General features: G+C 42.2%; 1 long non-coding RNA gene across 2 annotated transcripts in view; it reads right to left on the reverse strand.

Moving 5' to 3' along the window:
• The window catches only part of LOC137541151 (uncharacterized), a 35,815-nt gene that overhangs the window by 10,490 nt on the left and 5,062 nt on the right, over positions 1-20,263 (reverse strand). The window contains exons 1-2 of one of the 2 annotated variants that reach the window (XR_011025090.1): positions 13,955-14,022; positions 55-116 (exon numbers count right to left, since the gene is read on the reverse strand). This is a non-coding gene — a long non-coding RNA (uncharacterized lncRNA). Of the gene's footprint in view, positions 1-54; positions 117-13,954; positions 14,023-20,263 lie in introns of those variants that run through there. The other variant, XR_011025089.1, reaches the window with a different exon arrangement.

The following is a 20,263-nucleotide window of genomic DNA, read 5'->3' on the forward strand; positions in this document are numbered from 1 at the left end:
ACGTAACCATGGTGACATATACACTAAAAGTGATACAATAGCCGCAGCACTCACCATACCACCGTGGAGTTAAAGGGGAACTCTACTAGTCTCTCCACCTGTGCTCTCATATTGGTCTGAAAGACAAAAATTAAAAACAATGCATAATAAAACAGTAAAGAGTACGAATAGTAAAATACTTATAAATTTAGAGAAATATACAACAAGAACAATAATTATAATTAGATACAGAATCCCAAGTCCAGCTCCCTATTGAGCCCTGCTCTTCCCATTGCATCCAATCGCCTGATCCATCCTATCTCCTTATGCAGGAGTTCTTTCTGCCTATCTCCACCTTTCCACTGAGGTGACACCCCATCAAAGTCGGCGGATTTTGCTTCATTAACTGTCATTTGCCGCATTTAAATGTAACTTTTTTCCTTTGAAACTTTAAAATCGATTTTCTGAAAAAAGGACAAGGTCTTTTTTTTTTTTAAATTACCTTCTTGTTCCCACTTTTCTTCTTAACATGGCCTGCACATTTGGTGTTTCTAGCTTTTAAGGGGGCTTTAATATTAAACCTTAAAGTCGGCGGGCAGACATATTTTCAAACGGCAGCAAAGCAGGGCTTAAAATGATAAATAACGTTCAGGCAGGACAAAAAGCAGGATTTAAAACGATAAAAAACCTTCACAAGGTCTGCACCATTTTAACCTTTAAAACGATTAATATTGTTTTAAACAAATATCAGGCGGAAGCGTGCGCCATTATTTAACTGGCACCATTTTTCACTGGATGCCTGTGAGGAGATGATGTGCATACACAGCACTCCCACCTTAGTAACAGCTGAGAGCTCTGCAAGACAGCTTTTCCAATAAAGGCCCATACACACGTCTGATTTTTGCGAACGATGGGTCGTTTGATAGTCCCGTCGTTCAGTCGTTCGCCCGCCAAATCGGGCGTGTGTACAGGCTGTCGTTTGTGTGATAAGACTAAATTTGAGTGATCCGCCGGGCGGAACGACTGAACGACGGGACGTTCAAACGACCCATCGTTCGCAAAAATCAGACGTGTGTATGGGCCTTTAGGTACATGCAGGGAAGCAGGGAATTTGGGTGCCCGGCAGTAATGGACGATTTGGGCGCCCAATAGGCGCTAATGCAAATATTGGCTATTAGGTGCCTAAAGCAAAAATTTGGGCACGTGATAATTATGGTTTTGAAAATTATGTTATAATTTTTTTTTTTATCATTTTGAAAATTATAACATTATAGTTTTTGACATTTTTAATGTTTTGTATTTACAAATCATTCATGTTTGAAATTATTTTTTTTGAAATGTATAGTTTTGAACATTATAAAGTCAGGAAGGGGGATATTAAAGTTAGGCGTCAGGAAGCTGGGTTTTAGGGTTAGGCATCGGAGGGGAGAGGGTTCTGTGTGAGAGTAGGGTTAGGTTAAGTTGTAGCAAAATATTGTTAATATACAAGTGGAGGAAATAATTAATTGACCCCTCACTGATTTTGTAAGTTTGTCCAATGACAAAGAAATGAAAAGTCTCAGAACACTATCATTTCAATGGTAGGTTTATTTTAACAGTGGCAGATAGCACATCAAAAGGAAAATCGAAAAAATAACCTTAAATAAAAGATAGCAACTGATTTGCATTTCATTGAGTGAAATAAGTTTTTGAACCCCTACCAACCATTAAGAGTTCTGGCTCCCACAGAGTGGTTAGACACTTCTACTCAATTAGTCACCCTCATTAAGGACACCTGTCTTAACTAGTCACCTGTATAAAAGACACCTGTCCACAGAATCAATCAATCAAGCAGACTCCAAACTCTCCAACATGGGAAAGACCAAAGAGCTGTCCAAGGATGTCAGAGACAAAATTGTAGACCTGCACAAGGCTGGAATGGGCTACAAAACCATTAGCAAGAAGCTGGGAGAGAAGGTGACAACTGTTGGTTCGATTGTTCGAAAATGGAAGGAGCACAAAATGACCATCAATCGACCTCGCTCTGGGGCTCCACGCAAGATCTCACCTCGTGGGGTGTCAATGGTTCTGAGAAAGGTGAAAAAGCATCCTAGAACTACACGGGAGGAGTTAGTGAATGACCTCAAATTAGCAGGGACCACAGTCACCAAGAAAACCATTGGAAACACATTACACCGCAATGGATTAAAATCCTGCAGGGCTCGCAAGGTCCCCCTGCTTAAGAAGGCACATGTGCAGGCCTGCCTGAAGTTTGCCAATGAACACCTGAATGATTCTGTGAGTGACTGGGAGAAGGTGCTGTGGTCTGATGAGACCAAAATAGAGCTCTTTGGCATTAACTCAACTCGCTGTGTTTGGAGGAAGAAAAATGCTGCCTATGACCCCCAAAACACCGTCCCCACCGTCAAGCATGGGGGTGGAAACATTTTGCTTTGGGGGTGTTTTTCTGCTAAGGGCACAGGACAACTTGATCGCATTAACAGGAAAATGGACGGAGCCATGCATCGTTAAATCCTGAACAACAACCTCCTTCCCTCTGCCAGGAAACTGAAAATGGGTCTTGGATGGGTGTTCCAGCACGACAATGACCCAAAACATACAGCAAAGGCAACAAAGGAGTGGCTCAAGAAGAAGCACATTAAGGTCATGGAGTGGCCTAGTCAGTCTCCGGACCTTAATCCAATAGAAAACCTATGGAGGGAGCTCAAGCTCAGAGTTGCACAGAGACAGCCTCGAAACCTTAGGGATTTAGAGATGATCTGCAAAGAGAAGTGGACCAACATTCCTCCTAAAATGTGTGCAAACTTGGTCATCAATTACAAGAAATGTTTGACCTCTGTGCTTGCAAACAAGGGTTTTTCCACTAAGTATTAAGTCTTTTATTGTTAGAGGGTTCAAAAACTTATTTCACTCAATTAAATGCAAATCAGTTGCTATCTTTTATTTAAGGTTATTATTTCGATTTTCCTTTTGATGTGCTATCTGCCACTGTTAAAATAAACCTACCATTGAAATGATACTGTTCTGAGACTTGTCATTTCTTTGTCATTGGACAAACTTACAAAATCAGTGAGGGGTCAAATAATTATTTCCTCCACTGCATACTGGTATTTTATGACAATAACTACACCTAAGGCCCGTTACAATAATGGCGCTAGGCCTCTCCCCTCCAACCTCCCTCCCCTCCCACCCCTGTCGCCGCCACATCGCCCGCAGGTCAGCATGCATGTGCGTGCATGGCTGCCCCCGTGGCCCCATCCTCCAGCAGTCCCATTGCCCGCCTGAGTGTCGCGCATGCGCTGTAAGTGAAGTGCATGGACACAGGGACAAAGGAGGACGCATGGACACAGGGGGATTATTATAGAGGATTTACACTATTTACACTTTAAAGACTAATAATATCGGTAGATATCCTATATAATAAAACCCCTGTGTCTCTGCGTCCTGTTTCTGTGTATGTATGTCCCTGCGTTTGTGCTACTGCGCATGTGCCGCAGGGACAGCCTGGGACAGGAGCAGTTCTCCAAGATGATTCAGCACAGCTCTTTTAATCAGAAAATTATTTTATTGGATCTTAAAAGTACACACATTAAAGCTGCATAGTGGTTACGGTCCACCGTTTCGGACCATCACAGTCCTTGTTCACGCCACACAACCAAATGAACAACTGCAAACATGCTCTTTATATAGTCAAAGCTATACCATGGCAACCAATCAGAGAAACCTATGCAAATGACTGGACCTGATGGGGAACTACAGGGCTTGTCCACAAAGGGTACCGCCTTCCCACTCTATTGGTCAAACATTTTAAAATGCATGATGTCATTGCAGTAACATAAACATGTGAATAGAAACATTTCTAACTCTGATCTATAGCACCTGTTAAACATCTAAAAAGATCCAGGGAGGAATCCAGGGCATCATGATGCAGAGGGCATGGGTTTGGATGTGTCATACGCAGTATAAAACTGTAAATAAAGGTACACCGAGCGCTGCCCGCCGTCGCCATGGTGTACCTTTATTTACAGTTTTATACTGCTTATGACACATCCAAACCCATGCCCTCTGCATCATGATGCCCTGGATTCCTCCCTGGATCTTTTTAGATGTTTAACAGGTGCAATAGATCAGAGTTAGAAATGTTTCTATTCACGTTTATGTTACTGCAATGACATCATGCATTTCAAAATGTTTGACCAATAGAGTGGGAGGGCAGTACCCTTTGTGGACAAGCCCTGTAGTTCCCCATCAGGTCCAGTCATTTGCATAGGTTTCTCTGATTGGTTGCCATGGTATAGCTTTGACTATATAAAGAGCATGTTTGCAGTTGTTCATTTGGCTGTGTGGCGTGAACAAGGACTGTGATGGTCCGAAACGGTGGACCGTAACCACTATGCAGCTTTAATGTTTGTACTTTTATGATAAAAATAAAATAATTTTCTGATTAAAGGAGCTGTGCTGGATCATCTTGGAGAAATTGTTCGCTGTACCCTGTGGGTACAGGGGTGGATCCGCTGCACGCCCATTCCCCGACATCGCTAGTGTGCGGTCTCACACAACTTTGTGGTTGCTGGGACAGGAGCAGGACAGGCCTGGGGGCCGGCCGGGTGGGCAGGTGTGCGCGCGGCAGGTGGGTGTGCGCGCGGGGCGGGTGAGGGCGCGTGCATGTGGAAGCGATGACAGACCTAGAGCCTGTTTATTAAATGAGATAAGGTCACTAGTTAACAATCACTTTATAAGCAGAAATGGGCACCCATTTTTTCCTTGGGCCCCTATTTCATGCACACATATATAGAAGTTCAGGTTGCAAAACAGAAAATAGAATAATCACAGCTATATTAGTATACTGCAGTTTGTTGAATACTTGACATTTGTAAAGATAATGTAAGGATGTTTTCATAGAGAAAGTGGTGATAGACTGTAGCCCTGGCATCTAGCTGTCTCATATTTTAGATTCTTCTCTCTGTAAAGACAGGTCTTATATGCAATTACTACTCCTCTTGTTATAGCTTTGGCTCTTCGCCACAATAACATTGGCTGTGATTCATGGACCACATTGTTAAACAATCAATCTTTCCATTTTGCTGGAGGAAAATACAAAAGCTCTTTCTGAAAATCTTTTTTAAAGAAAACCTGTAACAAAAAAAACCTTCCCAGGGGGTACTCACCTCGGGTGGGAGAAGCCTTCGGATCCTATTGAGGCTTCCCTGTCCTCCTCGCGGCAGCGATAAAGCTCCCTGAACAGCGTGGATGTAAATATTTACCTTCCCGACTCCAGCGCAGGCGCAGTATCGGCTCTCTGCTCGGAGATAGGCGTAAATAGCCGGCCCGCTCTACTGTGTAGGCGCAAGTCTCCTGCCCCTGCACGGTACAGCGGACCCGACAGAGATCGGCTATTTTCGCCCATCTCCGTGCGGAGAGCCGCAACAGCGCCCCCGCTGGAGCCAAGAAAGGTAAATAAATCAGCACTTATCAGCGCTTGTTAGGCTTGTCGAGGGAGGATTGCCAGACACTTCGGGAGAGCCAGCGCTGAATTGCCTGCAACTGCAGGTGATGGAGAAGCCTCATCGGGACCCTGAGGCTTCCCCCTCCCAAGGTGAGTACCCCCCAGGGGAACTTTTTTTTGTTACAGATTTTCTTTAATAAAGCTTCAAATTGTTTGGGGTAAAGCTGTGTAATAACAATAGCTACAAAAGCTACAAACATCTTCATTCATTATATGTTCACCTAGAATTAATATAGCCTGGTGCAGAAGATGAGGAAATAGAGACTAGGAGAAAATATCTGTACATGGATAGAGAACTGGTTCAAGGACAGAAAGCAAAGAGTTATGATAAATTGACCATATTCAAAATGGGTAACTGTTAGCAGTGGGGTCCCTCAAGGATCAATTCTAGGTCCAATCCTGTTCAATGTGTTTTATCAGTGATCTAGTAGACGGAATACAGAGTAATGTTACCATCTTCACAGATTATATAAAATTATGCAGAATTATAAACCCTAAGCAGGTTAGTGACATTTCACAACAAGATCTCGACAGCATGGCCATATGGGCAGACAAATGCCAGATGAAATTTAATGTAGATAAATGTAGGGTCATGCACCTTGGATGTGTCAAGAGCACCATATGACATAAATAGCACACAGCTGGAAACCTCAGACTTGGAGGAGGAATCGGGAATACTGGTTCATAACAAGTTAAGCAATTGTACTCAGTGCCAAGCAGCAGCTAAAGCAAATAAAAATCTGGGAAGCATAAAATGAGAAATAGAAACATGAAATACTAACAGGCATGTCACTAGCCCTTTAGATCCGTAGCACGTGCCACAGATCTATTCTAGGCTGCCCGGCCTCCCCACTTTGGCAGAGGAGAGAGAAAGGTGGCATAGCTGTCAGAAGAGAGGGACACACACAATGGCACCCAGCATGCCCCCCATTAATGCACCACAACTCAAACCATAGCCTACATTACGGAACCACAGCTCCCAGCATGTCACTATAGAGGCACTACAGCTCACAGCATACAACCATAAAGCTGTGGTTCCTCTATGGGGCATGCTGGAAGCTGTGGTAGTCCTGGCATCACAGCCATCCAGCATCAAGGCCAGCCAGCCAGCCAGCATCACCCCCAGCCAGCCAGCATCAGCGATAGCCAGCATAACTGCCAGCCAACCCAGCACGCAAGGCTATCCAGCATAGCATCACCACCAGGCCAGCGAAGCACAGCACCTAGGCCAACTCAAAAGCCAGGTGAGGGGACTACTTGCCTATTATTGTGAAATGCTGCCTGTTTATGATATATCTATGTGGGAACACACCTGCCGCACTGAGATTGTCACTATAGGTGGTGCATTGCAGTGCAGGAGCCGCATTACAAAGCAGCCATTATGGTTATGCTGCAATGCACCTCTGAGAACGTAGCCTAAGTTTCCCAGATGTTAAGTTCATGTACATTTGGCCCCACCCATGACTGCACCCACTTTCAGGCACATGGCCATGCCTATTTTGCCAAGAGATTCCCCGGATCTCCCAGGACCCTAGCAACACCCCAGGATGCTAGTATACTTGACCGTATGTGGAAAAAAACCCTTATGAGGCCACATCTGAAGTATTATTATTATTGATTTATAAATGATTTATAAATGCCAACATATTCTGTGACGCTGTAGTGGCACTGTACAAAGTAAGAATACAAACATGGGGTACATAATAATACAGACAATGTTGTGGTGTACACTAATATACAAAATACACAGATGGTAATTACAGTGACAAAAGTAGCATGATGAATAAAATGTATAACAAGTTCCAAGACACAAAGAGGTGAGAGCACTGCCCTTGCGAGCTTACAAACTAAAGATACAGATACAATATGAAATACAGTTTTGGACACCACACTATAAGAAGTACATTGGCATTCTAGAAAACGTACAAAGACAGGCAACTGAATTGATCAGAGAGATGGAAGGGCCCAGCTAAAAGAAAGGTTAGACAAACTGGGCTTAGTTAGCTTGGAAAAGGATAGCTAAGAGGTGACCTTACTGACATGTACACAAGACAGCTAAGAGGTGACCTGACTGACATTTACACAAGACAGCTAAGAGGTGACCTGATTGACATGTACACAAGACAGCTAAGAGGTGACCTGATTGACATGTACACTAGACAGCTAAGAGGTGACCTGATTGACATGTACACAAGACAGCTAAGAGGTGACCTGGTTGACATGTATAAAAGACGTCTAAGAGGTGACCTGATTGACATGTACAAATGCATCAGAATGTAATACAAAAGCTTGGCAAATTAGATTTTTGTCCCTGGGCTTGTACAAAGGACAAGGGCACATGATCTGGGTTTGGTGGGAAAAAAAAGTTTTGTCATCTATTTAGGAAGGGGCAGTCACCCCCTTGCTTTCCTACTGAATGAAAAAGAATATTCTGATAAAGCCACTAACCACCCCATCCTGTTCCTTCTATTGCTATCAAATAGGGGGAATGGCTATTACAATGGGAATACAGAAAAGTGCTCTGCATTGAGGATTTCATGGGTTTCCTATAATGTGCTGCAGAGGGTTTTAGGAGAGGGTGTTGCCAACATACTACTTAACCTCCCTACCATTCTTCCTTATGGGAGAGAGGTGTTGCCCAGAGTTCAGACAGACTGCCTCCAGGAATCCTTCAAGCAAGACAGAAGACTGCTGGCATCACCAAGACAGATGCGATACTACAATTAAGTTTACTGATTAAAAATGGGGTTTCAGGAGAAGAACCCCAAAGACTTATTGATTCTGGCTTCTTCACATTTTCTGAGCAATGTGCACAGACATTTTGGGGTGATCAGATAGCACCATAAGCCCTTGTTTCATTTTATTGGGCAAGTTGGCCCTACATTTTGCAGCATTTACGACTGGTTAATGCACTAAGTTTCAGCCCAAAATTGGTCACATTGTCGATCTGCACTTGAGATAAGCAAGCCTGTACTGCTCTCTGCAGTGAAAATACATGCTTTTACACATAGGGAATACTTGAGAATGCTTTCAAATGTTCTTTTATATAACTAAGAGTAGTTACTGATATTCTAGTTTTAGGCATATAATCCCATTAATATTATATGTGGCCACTGCCCAGCTGGCCAAGTAGTGAGATGCCCCACAGTGAATATAGAATTGTGCAGCAAATGTACAACTCCACCACTGTGGTTCCTGGTGCACTGGAAGCCACAGGAGTCTGATGGATTTGCACATTGTGGCTGCCCTGCCACCTGGTCAGGATGTGATGGCATCCCACAGCATTCACAACCACAATAGATGTGCAAATTGCAATCCTTTCACTTAGTGAATCATGCCCATCATGCCATGCGGTTTTTGCCTTTTCCAAGTCTACATAGCATTCACCCAGGCTTGAAAATGATATTCAAAATATACAGCATTGCCAAACACCACCAAACAAAACTACGTCACTCAAGCTTTGCAGAACTGAACAAAGGAGTGTCATTTGGAAAACATCCAAACATTCCTTCGGGATATATAACGAAGAATACTGTTAATCCTTTCACAAATAAAAAGATTAAAAGTGAAATAGTGTGATTATTGATTAATAAGTCTTTTGTGCCTTCTGCATCTGGAATTCCCACTCGGAAATATGATCCTGTTCTCCGTATTAACAGCTAAACAAACAAGTCTTAGTTTCTGCGAATCAAAATGTCTATTAGTCAAGACAAGACATGACAAATAAAATCTATATTGTGCTTTTCTCCTAGCAGACTTAAAGCTTTTGAGCTGCAGCCACTGCGCTCAGTAGGCAGTAGCAGTGTTAGGGAGTCTAGCCCAATGACTCCTTACTAAATAGGTGCTGGCTAATTGGGAATCTGTGTTAAAACCAAGGAGAACATTTATACAAAAAAATACATATTTTGTTAAAACTTTGATAAAACTTGATGATATTAACGCATATTTGTATTCTTGCACATTGCCTAGGTTATCTTAAGCTCAGCTAAACTCTCTCAATAAGGAAATAGATGTTGAAGTATTAGAGACCCTTAAACCACTCCAACGGCATAAAGCCCCAGGCCCAGATGGCCTCACGATAGTATATTACAAAAAAATGTAAGGATCTGTTAAGACCTAAGCTTGTCACCTTGTTAAAAAAAAAATTCTTAAAGAGACACTGAAGCGAAAAAAAAATGATGATATTATGATTTGTATGTGTAGTACAGCTAAGAAAAAAAAACATTAAGATCAGATACATCAGTCTAATTGTTTCCAGTACAGGAAGAGTTGAGAAACTCCAGTTGTTATCTCTATGCAAACAAGCCATTAAGCTCTCCGACTAAGTTAGTCGTGGAGAGGGCTGTTATCTGACTTTTATTATCTCAACTGTAATTGAACTGTTTACTTTTCCTCTGCTAGAGGAGAGTTCATTACTTCACAGACTGCTCTGAAAGACTCATTTTGAATGCTGAGTGTTGTGTAATCTGCACATATTATAGAGTGATGCAATGTTAGAAAGAACACTAGTGGACGAAAAGGGCGCCGCCGTAGATTCTAATGCATTTCTCATTAATACGGCCCCCAAAGCAGAAAAAATGGGCACCCGATAAATATCGTTAACAACATTAGAACATTTACTTTTTTGAAATATGTTATCGTTTTAGTAGCTTGTATGTCACCCCTAAATATTGTCTGTAACCTAAACTAATGTCCAGCGCTGCGTAATATGTTGGCGCTTTATAAATACAACAAATAAATAAACGTTATAGTTTTTGTCATTGTATTTAGTTTGTATGTACAGATTTTACGTTATCAAACCTATTATCGTTTAGGATAGGCACCACCCAGGGGAAGGTTAGGGTTAGGCAACACTGTGGTAAGGGTTAGAAACCGCCAGGGTGGTGGATGGTTAGGGTTAGGCACCACTGGGGAAGTTAGGATTAGGCACCACCGGGGGGGGGGGGGGTTAGGCACCACCTGACTATTAACTAGGGTGGTTAGGGTTAGACACCACCATTGGAGTGGTTAGGTTTAGGCACCACCAGGGTATGGTTCTGTGTGACAGTAGGGTTGGGTTGTATTGTTGAATTACTTAACGATTTTTAATGTTAATATATTTTCGTTATTATTTCCCATATGTTTTAAAGTTGTATTTATCGTTAACCAATTTTGTTAATGATGTTTATCATTATTGACATTTAGTTATCCACCGGCGCCATTTCACTATCCAGCCGGGCTCTATTTTCTGGCGCACTTTTTTCATGCACGCACAAAAACTTTGTACTATTTTATTGAGCCTTGATGCACAGAAGTCCTTTGACAGGCTGAACTGGACCCTCCTGTTTCAGCATTTTACAGCTATGGGCATTAATGGTGCATTTTTGCATACAATCCTATAAGAATTTTTATTCATGCAAAAAGTGCATTACTCATAGTATTTAACCTTTTTATGGTTCCTCTAGAAAGCGAAAGGTATGCAACATATACCTTCCAAGACACAATATATACCTTTCAATGGCTAATAACTGAAAGACAACTCAAAATATGGTCTACAGGAGATTTCACAATCTCTGCCAGTAGGAAACAAAACCCTACTGAAGAATGGATAGGATATTGGGGTTACAGCAGCAGCTGATTAACTCCATTTGTCATGTTTCGCTCAAAGCTTCTTTTTTTATCTCATATCCCCTCTAAATTATTTCATCTCTGCCATTGTGGCTCTGCTGCTATCTCTCATCAATTTTCTCACTGGGAAATTGTGTTTGCTATCTGTTTCTTTTATCCCTTGCTATCACATTTCTGACGTGTGTATTAATAATATTACCAACAAAAAAAATCACACCAGAATGTAGTGCATGTAGAAAGGTGGAACAAAGACAGACTTCCATCAAATCCAGGCCATTATAAATCCAATCCTGTTTTAATACTGGTGATCCAGGAGAATGCAATAAAGCATTCAAAATATATTTGAAGGCAAATCTTTCTTTTTCTGATTGAATACAATGAAAACGCATATTGACTGAGGCCTACTACATTAGGATGAATGCATAGGTTTTTTTTCATATTGGTTTTCATTTTTAAGCCTAAAATTAAAACAAAAAAATTAAAAATAATTTTAAAGCACATTTTTTTATTTTTTTAACGAACAGTATATAAAACATACATTTTGTATTTTTAGATCGATCTGCTGGTCTTACTGGTAGAATTTTGTAAACAGAAAAAGAATATTGCTAAACCATTGCAGCAAAAGTGTCTCTTACAGTAAAAAAACAGAACCAAAAGGGCCTAGATTACCAATCTTCTCCTGGGTGGGGATCACTGGAAAGGCGATTCTGAGATTTTGGTCTGGATTTATAAAAAATCTGTCTGTTTTGTGTGTCAGTAATATTTCAAAAACTGACTTGGGGCCAGGAGCACAGCAATAGCCTTAGCAGTCATAGCGGCTACTATCCAGCAGGGACTTGAAAGTGTAATGGTTAAGGGCTCTGTCTCTGACCCCAGCGACCAGGGTTTTGAATTTCGTCTCTTCCTGTTCAGTAAGCCAGCACCTATTCAGTGGGGAGACCTTGGGCTCCGTTGTGGCTGCAGCTTTTGCACTTTGAGTCAGCCAGGAGAAAAGTGCAATATAGATGTTATTTGTCTTCTCTACTATGGGACCCTGTATTTGGGGAACATGGTTTACTACCCTTTTATTTTTTCTCTGTTACTTAGGCCTCGATTCATCATTGTCTTTGAGATAACTTTTTCCAGTTTTTTTAAATTACCGAATTCGAAGTTTATCGATTCCTAGTTGTATTCATCAAGGTTTTTCTGCATTTGGTGTGAATTCGATAAAATATCGATAACAATTCGGTAACCATTCGGTAACATGTCGATATTTCCATTTTATAGCGGTAATTTAACACAAGGCCATAAGATTTCCATGGAATTGTGGGTAAAAGGCAGTCCTTTGAACACTACGTAGCAACATTCTGAACAGGGCTTAACATCTGGACCAGGATTCTAGAAGTGGTTTGGGATAATCCCACAATTTGATAGGAGCCTTTTCTAAAAAAATATAGTGCAGCTAGCAAATTAGTTAACCCTGGCACTGCCTGTGTTCTCTTACAAGATGATTCAATAGAAATGCAGATGTCCTGTTATAGCAAATAAATCTATTCTCTTGCAAATTGATACGGTTCTAGACCTTATTCTTGCCCTTCTGCGCCTTTGAATCACTCTCAGCTGATACATAACCACTTCAAATGGCTCCATTTTCTCTGTCAGCAATGATCTGACAGGAATAACGACAGAGCAGTGAAGTAGATAACTAATCCTAAATGTAACGCTAAACCACGCCCACTTTCATTTTCATGAATTGCACTTTCTTCCGCTTTAACGCATCACTAACGAATGATTACCGAATGATTACCGAATGCTTGCTAACAGCTGTAGATAAATTTGATGAATCCTGAAATCAACTTAACGCATTCGGTATATTACCGAACTGCCGTTAACCAATTCGATAAGTCTTGATGAATCGAGGCCTTATCCTTGTGTTTAAAATGAAGGGATGCCTGATTAATGCAGTTTGGGGTACAGTGAAATCAGTAATTACTCACAAATGGACAGACTGGAGGCGAGGAGATGGAGGGTGTCACTGCTTAGGTTTTCCCAGGTTTGGGTTTTTGGTATCTTAAAGGAGTTCTGTGGAGGGATAAAAAAACAAAACAAAACTGACACTTACCTCGGGCTTCTTTCGGCCCCCTGCAGCTGTCATGTCCCGCGCCGTCCTCCTCCAATCATCCGTTCCCCTCAGCCGGTCTAATTATTCATCTAACTAGACTACGGCTGCACGGCCGTGGCCGCGTGCGTGCTTGCTCCTGCTTGCGTCTCCGGGAGCTTATTGCGCAGGCACAGTACGAGAAGACCTCAGTTAGATGAATAATTAGACCAGACCGGCGGCGGGTAATGTAGGATCGTAAGAGGACGGCGCGGGACATGACAGCTGCAGGGGGCCGATAGAAGCCCCAGGTAAGTGTCCGTTTTTTTGTTTTATAGCCTCCACAGAACCCCTTTAAATGTTTATTAAATTATAACATGGGGCTGCAATGTTTAGGAGTAGTTCATATACAGTATCACATACATCATATATTTGTTACAGATTGTGCATTTATTCATTTCAAGCCATTAAATCAATAACCAACAATCAAATTTCGCTCCTATGTTACCTTTTGTTAGACATCCTGAGTCCAACCCCCAGATCCCCCCCCCCTCCCCCCCCCCCACCCCCCATTCTTGGTTAGTCTCAGTTTTCAATGAATTAATTCTTATACCACTTTTAACAGATTTTAAATCGGGGATACATTTCTACCCTTTTAAATATTGAGACTCAATAGAATAATTTCAATTGAGGACTATTTTCGCTATTGTCAGCTTCAACATTTCTTCCTCAAAAATTCCACTCATAGGGGAGGGCACTTAATGCTACGTTTTTTAAATCTTTACCTTTCTGAACTATCTAGTGGAACTATCTCACTTCTTTATAACCATATTAGGGCATATTCAGCTGAGCGTAAAACCAATAGCATGACAGCTTGGGAATCAGACCTGAATCAAGAAACGGATCGTATTTCCTGGAATAAACTATTAGCTGACTTGAAAACAACCACTAAAACAGCATCTGTTTTAAAAGTGACACACATTGGTATTATACACCAGTTAGACTTAACAACATTTTTCCACCGGTTTCTCCATGCTGTTTTAGAGGCTGTCAATTAGATGGCTCAATGATGCACATCTTCTGGGGTTGTCCAGTAGCTGCTAACTTATGGTCACAGGTGAAATTACAGCTCGGAGCGCTTCTTGAGAAATAAGTTTCACTTGATGCTACCCAGGCCTTGTTGTTTGCACTAAATTTTTTGATGCCAAAACTGTGGCAGAGAGTATAGTATGCCCCTTTAAGTGCAGTGTTTTGGGTTATTGTATATATGTGGGAAAAGACAGCTCTGACTTACTATCAGGGTCTCACCAGGGTGTATGGTCTTATGCTGTCTGACTATATTCACCACACTATGAACGACACTATGGAAAAGCAGCATTTGCATAGGTTTTTGGTATCTTAAAGGGGTTCTGTGGAGGGATAAAAAACAAAACAAAACTGACACTTACCTGGGGCTTCTATCGGCCCCCTGCAGCTGTCATGTCCCGCGCCGTCCTCCTCCGATCATCCGTTTCCTTCCACCGGTCTAATTATTCATCTAACTAGGGAGCTTACTGCGCAGGCACGAGAAGACCTCAGTTAGATGAATAATTAGACCAGATCGGCGGCGGGTAATGTAGGATCGTAGGAGGACGGCGCAGGACATGACAGCTGCAGGGGGCCGATAGAAGCCCCAGGTAAGTGTCAGTTTTTTTTGTTTTTATAGCCTCCACAGAACCCCTTTAAATGTTTATTAAATTATAACATGGGGCTGCAATGTTTAGGAGTAGTTCATATATCACATACAGTACATCATATATTTGTTACAGATTTTGCATTTATTCATTTCAAGACATTAAATCAATAATCAGCAATCAAATTTCGCTCCTACGTTACCTTTTGTTAGACACCCTGAGTCCAACCCCCAGATTCTTGGCTTCTTGGTTATTTGTTTTGTACTATGGATTATATTTTGAGGCTGTTTCCTACAGTATTCCAGGACATTTATATAGCCTTGTCAGTGAATGATGATTGATGGACAAATGTTGTTCTATAATAATGTCTTGTTCAATTTTATTGATATTTTGCACAATAAAACCTTCATGAAAGAAAATCAATAACCTGCAGAAAGGAAACCTTTCGTCATAAATTGAGGCCGACATGGATTTATTTTGATAATTAAAGGACACCTGACCAGAGGCAAAGGTACCCGTAATCACTCCTTGAAAAATTACATTTTTGGCTAAAGTAAAATTTTCAGACAGAAATAGGCAGGCTCAAGGCAATGGTCCCTCTTATCACACTTAGCTGAGGGAGGCAGTAAGCAAGGGACACAATGTACAACTGCCTGAGTCTCATTCCATACACATAAAAAAGGCACTTTCAGAATAAAAAAAATTGACATTGAGGTCAGGCAAACATAAGATGGCAGCATGTGTCATATTTTCACAGGTTTACTTTACTTCACGGGAATTGTGAAGGCATGGTACAATGGCTGGAAACTGTGCCTATAACCAAAAAAGCATTACTTTCTGTCACCACACAGAAGCAATACCATTTGGTTTAGTTTTTTCTGAATTCTAGCTTCCTCCATTCTGATGCAACTCATAATGCATTATGGGAAATAATAATGGAATCCTTTGGGTATCACTCAACCATATAATCATATTGGGCAGCACAGTGGCGTAGTGGATAGCACTCTGGCCTTGCAAGGTCCATAAGTTAAATCCCAGGCAGGGCACTGTCTGCAGTATGTTCTCCTTGTGTCTGTGTGGGTTTCCTCTGGACACTCCAATGTCCTCCCTTAACACACAAACATACAGATACATTAATTGGCTTCCCCCTAAAATTGCTCCAAGACTATATTGGACATATTTTCAGATTTTGAGCCCCTCTATGGGACAGTTAAGTTACAAGACTATATACTCTGTACAGTGCTGCGAAAGACAGACGGAAGACAGAGTTGCAGCATCGATGGCAGGGAGCAGAGAGCTCATCAGGGCTTTGCTGGGGAACAGCCATGGAGACAGCAGGGAGACAGCAGACGGGGAGAAGTGAGTTAAGCAGCCGGGGAGACAGAAGGTGGAGAGAGGTGAACTAAGCACCCGGGGAGACGGCGGTGAGCTGAGCAGCCGGGTAGACAGCAGGCAGGGAGAAGTGAGCTGACAGGAGGAGGCGGGGACTCAGGAGTTCGGGATTTTGCCAGCCACATCTAGCCATAATGGGTTCTGGCCGGCCAAAGTTAGCAAAATGTCCCCGTTTTGCACACTGGCCCCATCACCCAGCCATTTCTAGTTTTGACTGGCCAGAACCCAAAGTGGCCAAATTTTGGGTTCTGGTCGTAACATATATAATATGGTCCTCCTGCTTCAAATGCTTGCTGGCAGATGCAGAGGCCACTAATCATGTTGCAGAAACACATTTGCCGACTTGGTCTGAACAATAGTGATGTATCTTTGCTTCTTTTAGGCCTCTTTCACGTTAGAAAATTTTATAACACAGACTAACGCACAGCAATACAAAGTCTGTGCGACATTCACAGTGCACACGTTGCATTATGTGTAACGTGTAGCAATATTTAGAAAGTGCTGCATTCTGTGCATTTAGCAATACGTTTGCTGCGTTATGTGTGTTGCACATGCTCAGTAAGTTTTTTTTTAATTGTAACGCATGCACCGTTTTCATTCCATCACTGTGCGATGAAAACGGCGCACCAAACGCAGGGCTAAAGAATGTACTATAACGTCTAAGTTATAGTCTTTCCATGCGTTGCATTAGGGGCACATTATGCGACCTTAACGTTGCATCAAACGCAACGTCCCACTGTGAAAGAGGCCTTACACCAATCCGTGCCCTCCTTTTCAAACTTACTGCTAAAGGAATGAAGAATGAGCCATAGAGGTAGCAGAGTCCCACATCCCCAGAGCAGCATCACTTGAATGTATCACTATGGGCTGGTTCACACTTGAAGTGCAACTTGCAAGTTTTGCTGCAAGAAATGTTACGATTTTGATGCAATTTGCGATTCCCTTTCAAGAGAAGGATAATTACATTGCGACCGCTGGTAAATTGCTGCTTGCAGCAAATGTGCTCATTGCAGTTGAACAGGTGCATTAAGAACTAATGCAACTCACAATACAAATAATGGAAGCAAACTTATGAAATTCACATTATTACAGCTTATTGTTGGGGAACGTTACCCTTCTCTTTTTGGGAGAGACATCAGTTCCATGCTGCAAAGCATGTTAGCAGGTACGCCACATGCAGGCTTCTCTCAGGGTCCCCACCCTAACTTACATTTAAAATCACCCATCGATTTGGGAACATGCTAGCAACATTGGCTTAGGAGCAGCAGGCCATATAAAGGGAGGTGGTGCGGCTTGGGCAGCGCCCCAGGTACTCTCACCGATGGGTATATAAGATGCACCTAGAACGGAGCTTTACTGGGGTGAGGTTCTAATAGGTGGAGACAACTTGATATATATGTCAGCTGGCATCTGAATGGATGCAGAATGGGGAAAGTGCTGAAAGTCTTCACCCAGAGATAAATATTAACATGAAACCTCAGATGACAGTTTGACGCATGGTGGAAATGTCTTGCATTTTTGTTGAATGTGATTAATTTCCCTTTCATTGTTGGTGCAGTCCATATTTTCTTTTTAGAGCGGAAGTAAACCCATGGTTTGATGTTGCAAGTACAGCAGAGACAAAAGTTCCCTCCAGTCTAGCCATAAGTAATTATACTCTGGAGCCATTTTACTTTTCAGACCATTTCCCATCATTTGCAAACATCTAACATTCCCAAGAAAAGTAATTGTGTGTTACTGCAAACTTCATGAATTGTTTTCTGGGTTCTGTGAGAAGACGATTCACCTGAAAGAAATGCTGACAGCCTGTTATATGTAATCCCCATGGGGTATTCTGGAATAAAGAGTCTCCATGGGCCCTACACAATTACAAGGAAAAAACAACTTGCTTTGTGGCAGGATAGTGTAATGGTTAAGGGCTCTGCCTATGACACAGGTGACCAGGGTTCAAATCACAGCTCTTCCTGTTCAGTAAGCCAGCACTAATTCAGTAAGAGATCTTGGGCAAGACTCCCTAACACTGAAAAAGGGGAGTAGACTGCTGCACTCACGTGTGTACACAGATGGGAGCAGGGAAATCAACGCCAAAAGTCCACAAGTATCCAAGGAAATCCCGCTACACCAAGAGGTAGGGTGAAGTAGAAAAAACTTTATTTTAAATCCATCTTAATCCATCATCAGTGTACAGATAAAAAAGCTAACACGTATCGGAGCAATGTGTGGCTCCTTAATCATAGCATCACTACTGAATATGCAAATTATCCATTGGTGTCCCTGTAAGCTAACCACACCTCCAGATTTGCTGGAATGCAATGATGTGTCAGCTTGTTAAATATACATAGCCATAATAATCCAGCATGCAGTGGTATGTTTTGTTTCTCAATGTGATTACCTGTCAAAAGCTTAAGTTGCTTATGTGATATAAAGACTATGATATTATGGAAAACTGGATGGATGATAGATCGTAATGACTGTAATACATTTGGAATAGTACAGTATGTTTAAAGAGGAGACATCACAATAAAGTTCTCTAGCACTTTGTATTAACAAAAGAATGGCTGAAGCATGACAGTGTGAAGTCTATATCGGTGAATACTCACAGTGGAAGTAAGGAATGTGATTGAACCAAATTCTAAATTCTAAAATAAGACAGACGCCTTCTAAAAGATGGGCAGGGTGAGTCAGGCAATTATGGTGCTGGGAATTTGGGTGCAGCTGGCACCGCCATAGGCCGTAATGTGAATTACAGCTATCAGGCACTGATTTACAGTATATTCTGGTGTATTAGACTACTTTTTAACCCTTGAAAATCTTTGAGAAGTCAGGTCGTCTTATATGGCGGGTGTCATTGATGCCGGGTGATACACCCTATCCTGTTACCGCCTCTCAGATCTCGCTGCTGAGGACTGTAGTGAAGCGGCGCAGGCGCACATGTGCGAGATCTGAGAGGCAGGGAAGGAGGTAAATAGGATAACACGGAGGGCCAGAAGGGTGAAAGAGGCATGTTTTATGGGCACAGCGCAATCTATTCTTCCATACCGCTCTGATAAACAGGTAGACAAGGAGAGCTGACCAATCCGCTTAGGGAGAGGGAGAGTTGACCAATCCAAACAGTCAATCACATGTATACTGTTATATACTGGGTACCACATACAGTACAGTACAAGTATCTCTTCATACATAGCACCAGTATATGATGTTTTTTCATTTTTCTTTGGTGTGCGTTGGAAGAGGGGTAGTCTTATACGGCGAGTATAACCCAAACTCTTTATTTTAACTGGAAAAGTTAGGGGGTCATCTTATACACCCAGTCGTCTTATACGCCGGAATATACGGTACATCATAGGAGCCTATAGACAAAGAGGTCCTTTCACCTTAGACTTCACCCTCCATGGACCTACAAACTCCACTGCAAGTGTGCTGGCTGACCCAGCTGTCCTTAGTTCCCTTGCCCGTCATAGGTAACTACAGGTGCCCCTTAGCATTAGGAAGCCAGAGCTATCCTCGGTATTAAGTAGCTAGAGGTGCCCCCAAGTATTAAGTAGGTAGAGGTGCCGCCGACTGAAGGGAGATCTGGTCAATGGAATGCCGAGACCCAGTTGAGTAACCTCTCAATTACACTCCGCTTGGGACTCTCATAGGGTAGAAGGGAGGGAGGCACTCAGGGAGGGGATTGAGCTGCCTTTCCACCACCAGGCACCTGTAGGCACGTTCTTACAATGCTTTATGGTAAATCTGGCGCTGATGGCTATAGAGGGCTTCCACTCTAGCAGCGTCCTTTCCTCTTTACGCCTTGGAAGAATTCCCTTGTGCATCTGGTAGGCCTGGATGCCTGTGCCATTTTATGTATTTTTTTGGCCTTTGTGCTGATTGACTGTGCCACACAGAAATTTGTATTACGGCCTGATGAAGGGCATACATACGATATAAAGAGCCCGAAACGAACATGTGTCATTGCCTGTAAAATACAACACCTATTTAAAGTTGCATCAAGCCAGAATATAATACCTACCAATCAGCTTCAATTGT

This window comes from Hyperolius riggenbachi, chromosome 12 (genome assembly GCF_040937935.1).
Source record: "Hyperolius riggenbachi isolate aHypRig1 chromosome 12, aHypRig1.pri, whole genome shotgun sequence".
In the NCBI taxonomy this organism is placed as follows: Eukaryota; Metazoa; Chordata; class Amphibia; order Anura; family Hyperoliidae; genus Hyperolius; species Hyperolius riggenbachi.